This window comes from Protopterus annectens, chromosome 7.part0 (assembly GCF_019279795.1).
Source record: "Protopterus annectens isolate FY-2018-M chromosome 7.part0, PAN1.0, whole genome shotgun sequence".
NCBI classification, from domain to species: Eukaryota; Metazoa; Chordata; order Ceratodontiformes; family Protopteridae; genus Protopterus; species Protopterus annectens.
Window position 1 is genome coordinate 111,575,485 of NC_056739.1, and position 14,376 is coordinate 111,589,860.

At 38.5% G+C, this 14,376-nt stretch overlaps 1 protein-coding gene across 2 annotated transcripts in view; it reads left to right on the forward strand.

The window, feature by feature from the left end:
- The first annotated feature begins 335 nt into the window (after window positions 1-335).
- The window catches only part of IGFN1 (immunoglobulin like and fibronectin type III domain containing 1), an 877,552-nt gene continuing 863,511 nt past the window's right edge, over window positions 336-14,376 (forward strand). For both annotated transcript variants that reach the window (XM_044076544.1, XM_044076545.1), the window contains exon 1: window positions 336-440. The gene's annotated coding sequence lies outside the window, so the exon portion shown is untranslated. The remainder of the gene's footprint in view (window positions 441-14,376) is intronic.

The following is a 14,376-nucleotide window of genomic DNA, read 5'->3' on the forward strand; positions in this document are numbered from 1 at the left end:
TTAGAAAGCTACATGTTTAATTCAACCATTCGTGACTGACTGTCAATATGCAAATAATGACTCACTCAAAAAAGTTTGCTTATACAGGCTTGCAGTTACTGTAATAATCTTTTATTTACATAACAGATTTATCACAACAAGGATCCAGCATGTATTAGCTAAAACAATGTTCCCATTCGCTAAATGTCCTTCCACAAGGCTTATTTTTTAAGCTGCAGAGCCATATTTGTGAACCAAACAGACCAGACAGATTTGGGAGGGGACTGTGACAGCCTTCAAACCTCTACGGACAGATAACTTGCTATTTGATAGTTCACTGAGACTGACAGACAGCTCACTGGGCTAAGATATAATAAAGTCAACACCTGTTGGCTAGCAGAGGGAAAACTGTTCACAGGAAGCAGTGGTAGAGAAGCAGAGTGAGAGGTGATCCAGAGAAGGTAAGGTTGAATGAAAATGTTCTCTTACTGATATCATCACTAACACATAGCTTCTTAGCTAACTGTACATTAAGCATGCATTTTTAAATATTTATCTTGTTTTACTTTATTTAATATATATATATATATATATATATATATATATATATATATATATATATATATATATATATGAACACTAAATTAGATGTCTGATGTCAAATTAATTTATTTATTAAGTCATCTCATTGTGCATACCTATTGTACAATAAAGTATTAACTAACAAAGCAAATCTGAGTAGATCAGGTAAGATTTTACACATTGTTTTAAATTTATTTCTGTTTGTTAACAGAGGTAGTGCACTGATGAATATGGATCCAGAAGGAGTCCAGGACAGCTGTCTGGTTAAGTGACTTAATCAGATTCATGCAGTAGACAAATAGAGGCTGAGGGAATCAAACTCTAGACTACAGGAAGCAGCTTGTTAACAGCTCATAGCCTTGATCCTTTGCACTGTGATTAAAGTAGCTACTTTGTGAAACTACATTAATAGGAAATTTGCCTAGCAAATGTATTTGTTAATGGGTGGGTGGACTTAGCCAGGTCTACTTTTTCAGCTGTGACAAAGGCAAAAGAAACATTAAAAAGCAAAACGTTCATTACAGTTTGTGTATGATGCATAACAGAAAATGAGACCTTCAGCGATTGAACAAAGTAGTTTTTTAGTATTTCTGTACACTTCCAGCATGAAGACTAAGAAAGATAAAGAGAACATTTCACTCAACCACAAGTGGCTACTAACATGTTTGATAGATTAATAGCTGTCACTTTGTGACCCTGATTAAAACACTATAGGAAAGTCTATTTACCTGTATCACTGTGGACAGAACATGCACATTGTATAAATGCAAAAAAAAGTTATACAGCACTGTCATTCATTCAGCAGGTAGTATATTATCTGATGATGGGAATTTCTGAAGGCTGGGGGTTCTATCCTCACAACAGATGCCTGGATTCATGTTGCAGCAGTAGCAATGCAGTGCAGAATTATAGGTCAAAACATTTCTTTCTTTTTTTTTTTTTTTTTTTTTAATATTTTTATTCATTTTCAAAAAAAAAGAAAAATATGTATACAGGTTATTTCTGACAGTGAAGTATTTGCAAATTATTTAAACAGGTTAGCTAAAAGTAAACAGATATCAACATTAAAACCAAAATAAATTATTTACAAGGGTGTCCGTTGTTGGCATATAATCTCCTTTCTATACAATTGTTTCTTGATTATAATTTGCTACAGTCATTACTCTCCAATATATCAGTTACTTTTTGCCGTGCTATATATAATGATGTAGTTCTTTCAGTTCTTTCTTTAATAGTGTTCATTTCCAATTGCGATACAGCTGATACCATATTCCTGTATTGCTTAAAAGTTGGAGAAGCTTTGGATTTCCAGTTCGATGTAACGTTCTTCCTTGCAATGGCTAGGAGAGTCCACAACATTACATACTTTGTTCTTGATACAGATCGAAACATTTCTGAGGTGTTGTCTTTCAGAAAAGTTGTTAAACAGAGATGTCATTTGCCACAGCCAGGGTGGTGGCTACTCAGATGGTAAGGGTAACAAGGCAGTTATTCAAGGAACAGTATGGAACTCAAAGACATACTGCAAGGGAACTGGCAGTACTGAAGATTTCCTGTAGGTGTCCATGTGCATACTGTGGTGGGAGGGCTCTGCATCTGAAATTACCTTTTCTGCCTTGTTCCCACCCAGTTGCAGGATAGCTTCCCCATGACTTTGAACAGGATTAATTGGCAATTGGAGAATGAATTAAGAAAAATGAACAGTACAGCACTTTATCTGTGTGTCTGTTGTGGTGCGTGTGTATGGTGGTAAATAAAACAGAAAATCAAACCAAGTCCAAAGATTTATAGTAGATCCTAAATTTAAAAAAAAATAGTCTACAAATGGAAACAGAAAAGTGTTTTATTTTTATTCTGTGAAACTTCAGAGGAATGCTTTTGTCTGTAACTAGACTTCTTCAGATGTGAGGGAAAGACAATAAAATAATTTAATTATCCTTAAAACTTGTCCTTTGACCTACTTCATTAAACCAAATACCAACAACTAAAGGCACAACATTATACAAAACAATGAAATAGTAAATGACTGCATAGTTACTTAACTGCATTTGTTTTTGAAGAACTCTTAGTATTTAAATCCATTGTGTCCGGTGGGAGTTGGTCCTGCATTTAACTTTATCTGCCAGATTAATACTTTCTTTCATAACTGTTTGCTAAGATCACCACCACAGGCCCCTTTACAATACATTTTAAGACAAAAGTTACAACTTTTGAAATGTTGTGAGTCTATGGCACGCTTGTATAAAATATTATTACAATTCCTTCATTTAGTAGCATACATGTATTCACTGACTCTCACAGCTAGCTTCTGGTACCACTTACACAACCCACATAGGTATGTGTCCTTACTCTTCTGAATATTATTACTATTTCTGCTGGGTGCTCCCTATCGACCAATTTCTTAAAATATTTAAATGCTTAATTCAGCATTAGCAAAGGTATAAGTACTCAAATTGTTCAGCGTCTTGTGCATAAAACGTGTTAACAGTGCCTTCCTGAAAGTGATTCATCACTGTCACTCCTGTACAAACTGTCATTGTAATTTGTAGGTTCTACTGTAAGTTCTTTACAGTGTGCTTTGTGTGTTAAAAAGAATGTTATAAGGAATCGGGCAGTCAAGTTGTCTATGCTTACTTTGGATAAATCCCTTTCGGAAAATAATATAACAACATTGGAATTTTTCCTTTAAGACAAGGGGTTATAACACAGAATTTGTGAAGGACATCTTGACTCAAGTCACCCTGGGCAGAGAAGATAAGTACAGACTAATTTTGAGAAAGGAAAACAATTGTGATGAGGGTAGAACAGAGCAGATAAACACGGTGGTTCCAGATTATATCCATGCTTTTTCAGTTACTTACAGTACAGATGAAGATGGTATAAAACAGATTATAGGAAGTAACTGAAAAGTAATGCATGGATATCCAGGTCTAGTTAAACAAAAACCCTGGGTGTGAAACCACACTATTTACGGAGATACTTGTTAGCGGAAGCCACTGCACAGGTGAATACTCATGTGGGTTGTATAAGTGGTTCTAGTACACTTGTAATAGCTCAGTATTAATTTTGAATCACTTAGGAACGAGCTTGTTCTATATCATGCTACCTGCACTTCTTATGATTGCTTTATATTGTCAAAACCAAAAGAGAGTTTGCACTGAGAGTCAGTGAACATGTATGCTATTAAAACAAGGAATGCTAGTTTTGTGCAAGCATAGACTGTTAGAATTTCAAAATGTTTTTATTTGTTGTCTTATAATCAAAGGGCCATCATGGTGACCTTGACAATGACTTATACAGGAAAATATTAATGTGGCAGATCTACCTGGATGTAGGGCACTTTAAATGTTGGCATATGTTTTAATTAAGTGGGACAAATGACATGTTTTAATGCTACTTAAATAATTTGCATTGTTATTCCCTCAGTTATAAGGAAATCTGTTTAAAGACAAAAGCACTCAAATGAGATTTCACCTAATAAAGAGACTCCTGTTTACATTTGTGGACTTGAGTTTGTTTTTTTTTTTTTGTGGTTGCTTAGATGGATGTTAAATATCCCGTGACATTTAGCAGAGACATTTCTTTTTCAATATCTTGGTTAAAGTTCCCTTAGTGTTTATTAATACCATCTCGGGTCTTCCCTGAAAACATGCCACAGGAATAGTTGAACCTAGTGATCAACAAAAGGAAGTAAATTGCACATATAACAGAAATAATTTGCTTATGGAACACAGGAGTATTGGTGTGGGTTCTTAGGTGAACAGAGTACAACAAGTAATACACGAGTATTATCTCAAAGTAACTAAAGATAATAATACAGCTGCTTCATCCCGCTACTCTAACACAACAGCTAAGCAATGGAATAAACTTCCACCTCTCATCACAGCTATAGCTTACACATGTGAATTTAAGAAGTCCTTAAAAACACATTTATTGAACTCAAGGCTCTGCAACTGCGACAGTCCAGGATAATATTAGTGCCCCCTTCCTCCCACTCTATCTCCTATATACTGTTCTTAGCAATCACACCTTCATCCCATACTTCTAGTCTCATCACATCTCTTATTATTATACCTACCTGTTCCTTCCTTTCTTCACTTATTGACAGCTGCAAAAATGCAACAAATACTTACTGTTGAAACTCATTTTATATTGTTGGTGCTATTACATTTTTGGTGGTATAATACAAATTTATGTCATATGTTAAGCAATGCAACTTGGCATTAATATGCTGTGCTGTGTGGTTTTAAGTTGAAAAATATTATTATGTGTATAAATGTTATTTGTGCTATTATTTGTGCTAGTATACAAATTTGTGTCATATGTTAAGTAATGCAACTTGCCATTAATGTACTGTGCTGTGTGATTTCAATTTGAAGACTATTATTATGTGTATAAATGTTATTTGTGGAGCTTTTCTCCCTGGGCCTCTGGTGAAAAAGGACCCATGTCCAGTCGGACTTTTCCAGTAACCAAATGTAAAATAAATAAAATAAATAATATATAAATAAAACAAAAAGGGGTCTATATCAATTTGTCGAAGGTCATTTCCGTGGGATGGGAGGGTGGTCTAAGGGTTAAGGTGTTTGCCTTACAAACACAAGGTGCAGGGTTTGAATCTCACAAGGGATAATTGGCTAGGCTTAAAATGGCTCGCAAGGGCAGTTAGCTTAGTACTAATCCATGAACCATGAACCTTTCTTCATCAACCCAAAACCATCGAACAGTCAATTCTGCAAATGTTCACATCCATGAAAGATTTAAGTAGGGAAATTAAGCAGTTGGCTAGCACACAAATTCACCTTTTTTCCCACTGTAGTGCGATCTCGGAGTTGGTATATATATATATATATATATATATATATATATATATATATATATATATATATATATATATATATATATATATATATATATATAGCTGGGGGGATGCTGGGAATGCAGCCCCACCCCCCACTTGGGTGGGTTTGACATATTGCAGTGTGTGTTCTGGTGTAGTGTTGGCCAAGTGCTTCCTTTCCCTGGTGAAATATTTTTTCGATGTGAACGTTCACAGAACTGAACATTTGGTGGTTTTGGGTCAATGAAGTAAGGTTCGCGGAAGTGAACTTTCGACAAATTGATACACACCCTGTAAAAACGTAATAGCTATAAAAAATTGCTTATTTCAGCCTGGTGGCAAACAGATGATGGATGTTGCTGCTAACTGTACTTGAAATATTTATGATGTGTACTGGTGTGCACTCTGGAGATCTGACTGTGTAAGGAATACTTGGAGTATACAGATGTGCACTCTGGGGATCAGACTATGTCAGGAATACTTGGCGTATACCGGCGTGTACTCTGGGGACCAGACTGTACCAAGAATACTTGGTGTATACCAGTGTGCACTCTGGGGAACAGACTGCACCAGGAATACTTGGTGTATACTGGTGTGAACCCTGGGGATCAGAACTGAGGCAGAAGCATGTATCATGTAGACTGCTGTATCTTCTCAGAATCAGACTGTCACGGCAGATGCAGAATTTTCTGGAGTGTGCTGTCTATAAACTGAGTACCTTATGTGTGCACCTCTGACACTGGGAAGTAAAGTTATAACAACTTTACAAACCTAGCCAGGAGACTAGTGTACATCATAGCTGAACCACTCCTTCATGACAAGAACTACATTTTTTGATATGCAGTGATCAGTGCTTATCAATGCTTTTTCTCTCTAGCAGAATCCTTGTGGTTGTGCAGTCTTCTACACATTTTATCATTACCTAACAGGAAACAGCCCTGAATAAATTAGGAACTAATCTATTACCCTACGTACATCCTTATTAAGTAAAGGGGGATCCTTAGTGCAGGGTTCCAGCCTACAGCCCCAAGGTATGAGATAGATTCCCATGAGAAGTCCAACATACAACTGCATGTGGTAAGAAAAAACCTAAGAGGTGACAATCCTAGTAGAGAACTAAGTGACAAGGGAAGCAATAGCCTGCAAGGTGTTTATGACATCATGTGGTGCCATCCAGACATACTGCACAGGACTGGATAGTGCTGTGCAGTGCAGAGCAGTGTCAGTTATCTGCTGTTTGTATGGTAAGAAGTAGGTGATGACCTTTTACCTTTGGAAACTCAGCCATCCCACATGCACAGTAGCACAAAGAATGCTTGCATGAAAGCATGCAGAGACTCACGCATTTTTCCTACAAATCCTGTACTTCATTTCCCATATTTTTTATTTCTCTGATTGCCTGTGGCCGTCCCTAATTAAACACAATGCGATTTCTATGAGTTGTGCTGAGAGTGTTTTTATGCAGAACCCAAAGTCATACAACAAAAGGTGAGACATAACTAAGAACACAGAAAGTCATAATTAGAGTCACGGGTGTATTGAGAAAGTGGAAATGTGAGTAGAATTTCATATGAAATGGGAACGTGGGGAAGTGAAAACTCACAAGCCAAAGGTCTGTGACAGTAGCCCACACTTAAGAAGACAGGGGATCAATGTGCAGCTGTCTGTTTCAAAGATGACCATATATCCATGAAACTGTAGTAGCTTTGTCCTACTTATTCAAGCAAATAAGTACCATGGGACAATCCCTCGCTGTGGGTCCCATACCTGTCTTCAGTGCAAACTCAGGACAACCTGAAGGAAATGCCCTTTGTGAAGGTAAGGGGATACCTTCCACAGAAGGCCCATTGCTTGCCTCTCACCAGTGCCTAGTTGAGTGTGAATAAGTTAGGAATGGAGAAAAAACAATAATGTGAACCTCCCCTAACAGCTGTTTAAATGATGAGCTCTTCCAGCTGACCATCACCCCAGTGAATTTGAACAAATGGACTGATTGGCCTGGAAAGGGCTCATCTTGTGTTTGACAGACAGTGGGGTTAAAAAGTCACAAAAATAATTTATTGTACCACTCTTTAAAAGTCTTGTCAGCTCATAAATTGTGAGCGTGCGTGGTACTCAAGAGTTGTATTCTGTACTTAAGAGTGTAATACCTTGCAGAGGGCAGACTGGAGACATGTCTCCTTATAGATGACACAGAGATCTACAAAAGTTTCAGCTTATAGATTACACAGAGATCTACAACCGTTTCAGCTCAAAATATGGTTTTATGCAGTGAGAAAAGTCTTACAAGGTAATGGAAATGCTGCAGAAATGTTCTAAGATATGACATCTGAGTTTGCCTGCAGTGAGTACAACACAGTGTACCAGGTAGCCAAAACACAGATGGAGAACTCATGTTGTGTGTGAGAAACTGATAGCAACTAAAATGCAAATAGGCCAAGATGTAAATATATCATAAGGTCTAATTGTGGAGAGGCACTGAGAAAAACAGCAAAGAATGCTTGGGGACTTCCAGGATAAGCAGTCAGAAGCAATTATCAGTAAATAAATTGGATGGGAAATGGGAAATTCGCCCCATGGATCACTTCTGTGGCTCTGCTCGACAGGGGCACATGAAAATAATTTTTTTGGGTGGCGAAAGCCAGGGTACATTTTTTGGCTAGGCTTATATAGGCCCTAGGGCCAATAGCCTAGTACCTATCTATGAACCTATGAACCTAAAATATACATATATTACTGCTCTGAACAGACAGATGGTAAAGCCACTCCTATAATACTGTGGACATTTCTGGAGACCTCACTTCTACAAGGGTAGTGACAGAAAGGAAATTCTGTTCAGCAAGGTAAAAAAAACAATGACATGCCTGCACCAGAAAATGTCTACAGACAGACTAAGGAAATTAAACTGTACACCCTGGAGGAAGGGGGAGAGATGGCCGAAACAGAAACATTTAAGTATCTCAGGGATTTAAAGAAAGAAGAAAACGGCAGAAGTGGAAGGCAGAGGGAGAAAGCACAGGGTTGACACTAGAAAGTATTTTTGAAAGGGAGGTTTGGGAGATCATGAAACTGCATTTCCTGAAATTGCATGGAATCATAATTCAAGATTAAGTTTAAGAAAACACAGATCAAAAAGACAGACATAAAGCACTTCTAGTGCAAAGAAGAAGGAAGATGGATATATGTTAGGGAAGGTCTGTAGCTTATTGGTGAGTTAAGGAAATGGGCTGAGCAGGTGGGTCAAGCAGTCCTTTATCTGCCAAAAATGTGACTGGTTCAGAGAAAAGAACTGGCTGCTTGTGCACTTAGCATGCTTTGTTTTCAGATTTGCTACATTTGTGCTGTGGCATCTGTGCTCCTATATGATGCAGGCTGTGCTGGTGGTAGTGGTAGCCTGCACTGAACCTAATGGCGTTATTCACGTTTCTACAGTATACAATCTACAACAATGTTTTTAATGATGCCATGAATTCTCATTTATTTATTTGTTTGTCACCATACAAAATCTTATTGACCATGTTCATGAGCTATAACAATGTGTTTACAGATTGATTCTAGACGTGAGTAAACTCTATGTAACACACAGTTCTGCAGTCAACTGTATGTAATGCATTGCTTGCAGCACAAATTTGGAAAAGACATTCATTTAGTGATATGCCAGTTTCTGCAGTTCTGAATGCAATTTCTTTTTCTTTTTCTTTTATTTTTTGCATTTCTAGTCTGTACAGTATTTTTGGAGCTGTAATGGACATGGTTAGTCTTATTGTAAACTAGCTGCAATGGCTCTATGTGTACCAATAACACACCCACTCCCAATGTATACATAGCTCAAGACTCAGGAATGCTCACAGGATACAAGCGAGTCATTTAAGGTATAATGTACTCCATACTGACACCAGTGAACATTTGACCATAAATAGCACTCACACTCTGAAAAGTCTGAAAATGTACTGGTTGCACAGTATTACTTGTGGGAAATTATGAAGAACAGAAAAGTCTCACTATTTTTTATAGAGAGCTTTATTCCCTTCCTGTCCTACTTAACTACACACAAAACATAATCTGCTTCCTGAAAGATTTAAACAGTAACAATATAGTGCACATTTGTGACACCAAATGTTGCTATCTGCATCGCAATAGTTAGTGGAAGGTTAGCAATGGGCTACGTACTTTTCAGAAGAAAAATGTTAATTTCTGAGAGACTCATAACTGCATACCCATACTGACCAATAACAAAGAGGCATTCAAGCCTTCCCATCACATAAATTAGGTATCCAGGTATGTGTTGAAATGTGGGAAGCAAAACCATAAAACAATCAAAAGTGAAATTGTGAAAGTCTACCCACCATTTAAATGGCAGGTCAAACAAATTCTTAAAAACAAACTTTATTGTTCATTTAATCCCTTCTCTAGTAAAAACAGGTACTGCATTTAGAAATGATAGATCTCACATAAACACAATATGATATACATACAGCCACAGAATTATAACTACACAAAGTAAGCATGCTATGCCATAATCCAGAAACCGCATGTTCAGCCTAAAGTACTTTTCTGATTCTGAAAATGACAACTGATGTCTGCTGACATTGAGCATGGAGACTTGGTTGTTGTAATAACTCCCCCCCCGCACCCAGTTGCAAGTTATGAAGCTGCAGAAAGTAGTACCAATAATACCACAAACAAAGAAAGTTTAGTTGGTTGTTGTAATCACCCCCTCCCAGTTGCAAGTTATGAAGCTGCAAAAAGTAGTACCAGTAATACCACAAACAAAGTTTAGTAACAATCTGCACATGGTATCCCCCCCCCCAATCTAGCAGTTACCAGTGCAGCCTCAATTATTCTTCAGTTTCAAAATACCCATTATCTTGCTGCTAAGAATGGCTTCCTTTCAACCACCCCACTTATTTCATTCCTACAGTTTTATTACTGTCTTCTTATAACAGAGTATGTCAAAGTATGCTCTGTTTCTTCAGCCACAGCTAGTAAACTGGTAGAATTCTGCTGCAGAGCAAGCAAACCATGTTCATGCAGGACTTTTATTAGTATGACTTTTATATGTGCAATGGAGTATGTAATGGTCCAAGAGTACCACGCACACTGTACTACTATATTTTGGTGATGTGTGAAATGTATTACAAATGTGGCCAAGCTTTCTATATGTCATCTGCAGTATTTTTTACACAGCCTATAGGAAAGATGCATAGTTCCAATATAAAGAGCAGATATTTCTAACTTTTACACAAATATAAATAAAAGTAACTGCAAATTAAACACTGCATATGTCATAACGTATATCGGAGTATCCCTGCAAATGTGTTCTGGAGCGGTTACACACCAGCATCTGCCTGTTTCCTTGCTTTATGAAACAGTTGTGAGACAGATTAAGATGAATAAAGACATTGTGTCACAGTTTGGCTACCTCTGTTAGGACAGTTATGCTCCGGGTGTAAATTGCCAGACACCTGCTTTTTATGTTTGATGTAACAATAATCCCTTGAAAAGAGAGCTGAAGACAGGTTGCTGGCAATGAACAGAAAAGTTTATAGTCTTCAAAAGCAGTGCCTGTGTCTGCCAAGAACATTCATAATGCTTTCCTGCCTTAAAAAAGTACAGGAAAGGGTGGCTTCCCTTTACAGCTGCTCATTACAGAGGCCAACACTTGTCATCAAATCAGAAGTGTCAGAAACAGAATCCTGAGTAGTTAGAGCTTTGATAGATTCATGAGATGAAAGAGTTACATTCTAGGAATTTTTGTATTTTTATTATAATAATATACTTTCTTCCTACTGTGGTTGCAGTACTGTTCAAATAGGGGTCTCATGTCTCGTATATGCAAACTTTCTGGAGTTTGCCCTTTTCAGCTTACTGGCTCCCTCCCATGGAATATTGCCCTTAAATTGCTGTACCACTGCAATAGTGATACAGGTGACAGGGTTCATAGGGCCCTCTTCTTCCAGGTGCATGGCAGTTTTCTCTTGTTTATTGTCTTGTGTTTGTCTGATGTCAACCTAATTCATCAGTGTTTCCTACAAACACTTCCTTCAGAATACTGCTAACACTGTCTGCCATATGCACCACCAGGTGTCCTTAAACCTTTCAGTTCTGTGGGAATGCTTAATCTGTTCTTTATTTTTACGTGCCACTGCAGCCAATATTTGGAATGAAAGAAAATTCTGATATTACCTGTAATTATTCTTCACTGATATTTAACTACTTGTCTTAGGGATGATACCTACACAGAAATGTGGCATATGTTACACTTTTCCTCTCTCTCTCTCTCTCTCTCTCTATATATATATATATATATATGTATAGTTAACATATATCAGAATTTGTATATATCTATTTAAAATCACCCTTTTCTACATGCACAATAGCACAATTAAAATACTTAGAGTGCATAATTTGCTAGGGGGCACAAATGCCCCTGTAGCCTTCCTTGAATCACAGTTGTATCTATATCTCCACCTTGCTGTGCTCACTGTCCATAGCTCCATAAGTAACAGACAGTAAATGCCCTCTGGTTCCTGCCTGCATACCCCTGCTAGTGTTTTACTTGTGACTTCTCCCTGGATTTCCTTCTTTTCCATCACTGCTTTATGCCATCTCTCTTGGCAACATCTTTATAGCAGGATAATCATTTTAACTTTGTTCTGTAGCTTCCTAATGTGACTCATGCCTCTCAACCTCTTAGAGCAAGAAATCTGGACAAAGCCATAAATAATGGGGGGACAAAGGCCCACAAATGAGGATATTTTTAAATATTTCTCTTAAAATTGTAGAAAGTTGTTAAAATTACAGGTTTTGCATTAATATCAGTTTTCTGAATGGTATGAAATCTGAAACTCAAATCTTCTTCTTTCGGCAGCTCCCGTTAGGGGTCGCCACAGCAGATCAACTGTTTCCATTTCTTCCTGTCCTCTGCATTTTACTCTGTTACACCAACCGCCTGCATGTCCTCTCTCACCACATCCATAAACCTTATCTTAGCCCTTCCTCTTTTCCTGTTACCTGGCAGCTCCATCCTTAGCATTTTTTTCCCAATATACTCTGCATCCCTCCTCAGCACATGTCCAAACCAACGTAATCTTGCCTCTCTGGCTTTGTCTCTAAACCTTCCAACCTGGGCTGACCCTCTAATATACTTATTCCTAATCCTGTCCATCCTTGTCAAACCCAGTGCAAATCTTAACATCTTCAACTCTGCCACGTCAAGCTCTGACTCCTGCCTTTTTGTCAATGCCACTGACTCCAACCCGTATAACATAGCTGGTCTCACTACCCTCTTGTAGACCTTCCCTTTCACTATTACTAGTACTCGTCTGTCACAAATCACTCCTGACACTCTTCTCCACCCACTCCATCCTGCCTGTACTCTCTTCTTCACCTCTCTTCCACACTCACCATTACTCTGAACTGTTGATCCCAAGTACTTAAATTCATTCACCTTCGCCACCTCTACTCCCTGCATCCTCACCATTTCTCTGTCCTCCCTCTCATTCACACACATATATTCTGTCTTAGTCCTGCTGACCTTCATTCCTCTTCTCTCTAGAGCATATCTCCACCTCTCCAGGGTCGTCTCCACCTGTTCCCTACTTTCACTACAGATCACAATGTCATCTGCAAACATCATAGTCCACGGGGACTCCTGTCTGATCTCGTCTGTCAACCTATCCATCACCATTGCAAATAAGAAAGGGCTCAGAGCTGATCCTTGATGTAATCCCACCTCCACCTTAAATGCATCCATCACTCCCACCGCAGACCTCACCGCTGTCACACTACCCTCGTACATATCCTGTACCACTCTTACATACTTCCCTGACACTCCCGACTTCCTCATACAACACCACAACTCTTCTCTAGGCACCCTGTCATATGCTTTCTCTAAATCCACAAAGACACAATGCAACTCCTTCTGACCTTCTCTGTACTTCTCCATCAACACTCTCAGAGCAAACGTCGCATCTGTAGTGCTCTTTCTTGGCTTGAAACCATACTGCTGATCACTAATCATTACCTCCCTTCTTAACCTAGCTTCCACTACTCTTTCCCATAACTTCATGTTGTGACTGATCAGTTTAATCCCTCTGTAGTTACTACAGCTCTGCACATCACCCTTATTCTTAAAAATCGATACCAAAACACTTTTTCCTCCATTCCTCAGGCATCCTCTCACTTTCCAAGATTTCATTAAACAATCTAGTTAAAAACTCCACTGCCATTTCACCTAAACATCTCCATGCTTCCACAGGTATGTCATCTGGACCAACAGCCTTTCCGTTCTTCATCCTCTTCATAGCTATCCTTACTTCCTCCTTGCTAATCCACTGCACTTCATGATTCACTATCCGCACATCATCCAACCTTCTCTCCCTCTCATTCTCGTCATTCATCAACCCCTCAAAGTATTATTTCTATCTGCTCAACACACTCTCCTCGCTTGTGAGTACGTTTCTCTCATTATCCTTTATCACCCTTACCTGCTGCACATCTTTACTAGCTCGGTCCCTCTGTCTAGCCAATCTGTACAGGTCCTTTTCTCCCTCCTTAGTGTCGAACCTTTTATACAACTCTTCATACGCCTTATCCTTAGCCTTCGCCACCTCTCTCTTTGCCATGCACCTCATCTCCTTATACTCTTGTCCACTTTCTTCATCTCTTTGACAATCCCACTTCTTCTTCGCCAACCTCTTTCTCTGTATACTCTCCTGTACTTCTTCATTCCACCACCAGGTCTCCTTGTCCTCCTTCCTCTTTCAGATGTCACACCAAGCACCCTTCTAGCCATCTCTCTTACTAGCTCTGCTGTAGTTACCCAGCTATTCTTTAACTCTTCACTGCCACCCAGTGCCTGTCTTAACTTTTCCTTGAATATCACCTCACAATTACCCTTAATTTCTAACTTCATTCATCAATAATTTGCCAGAAAACCAAACTTTTATGAGGAACACACCAAAAATATGAGG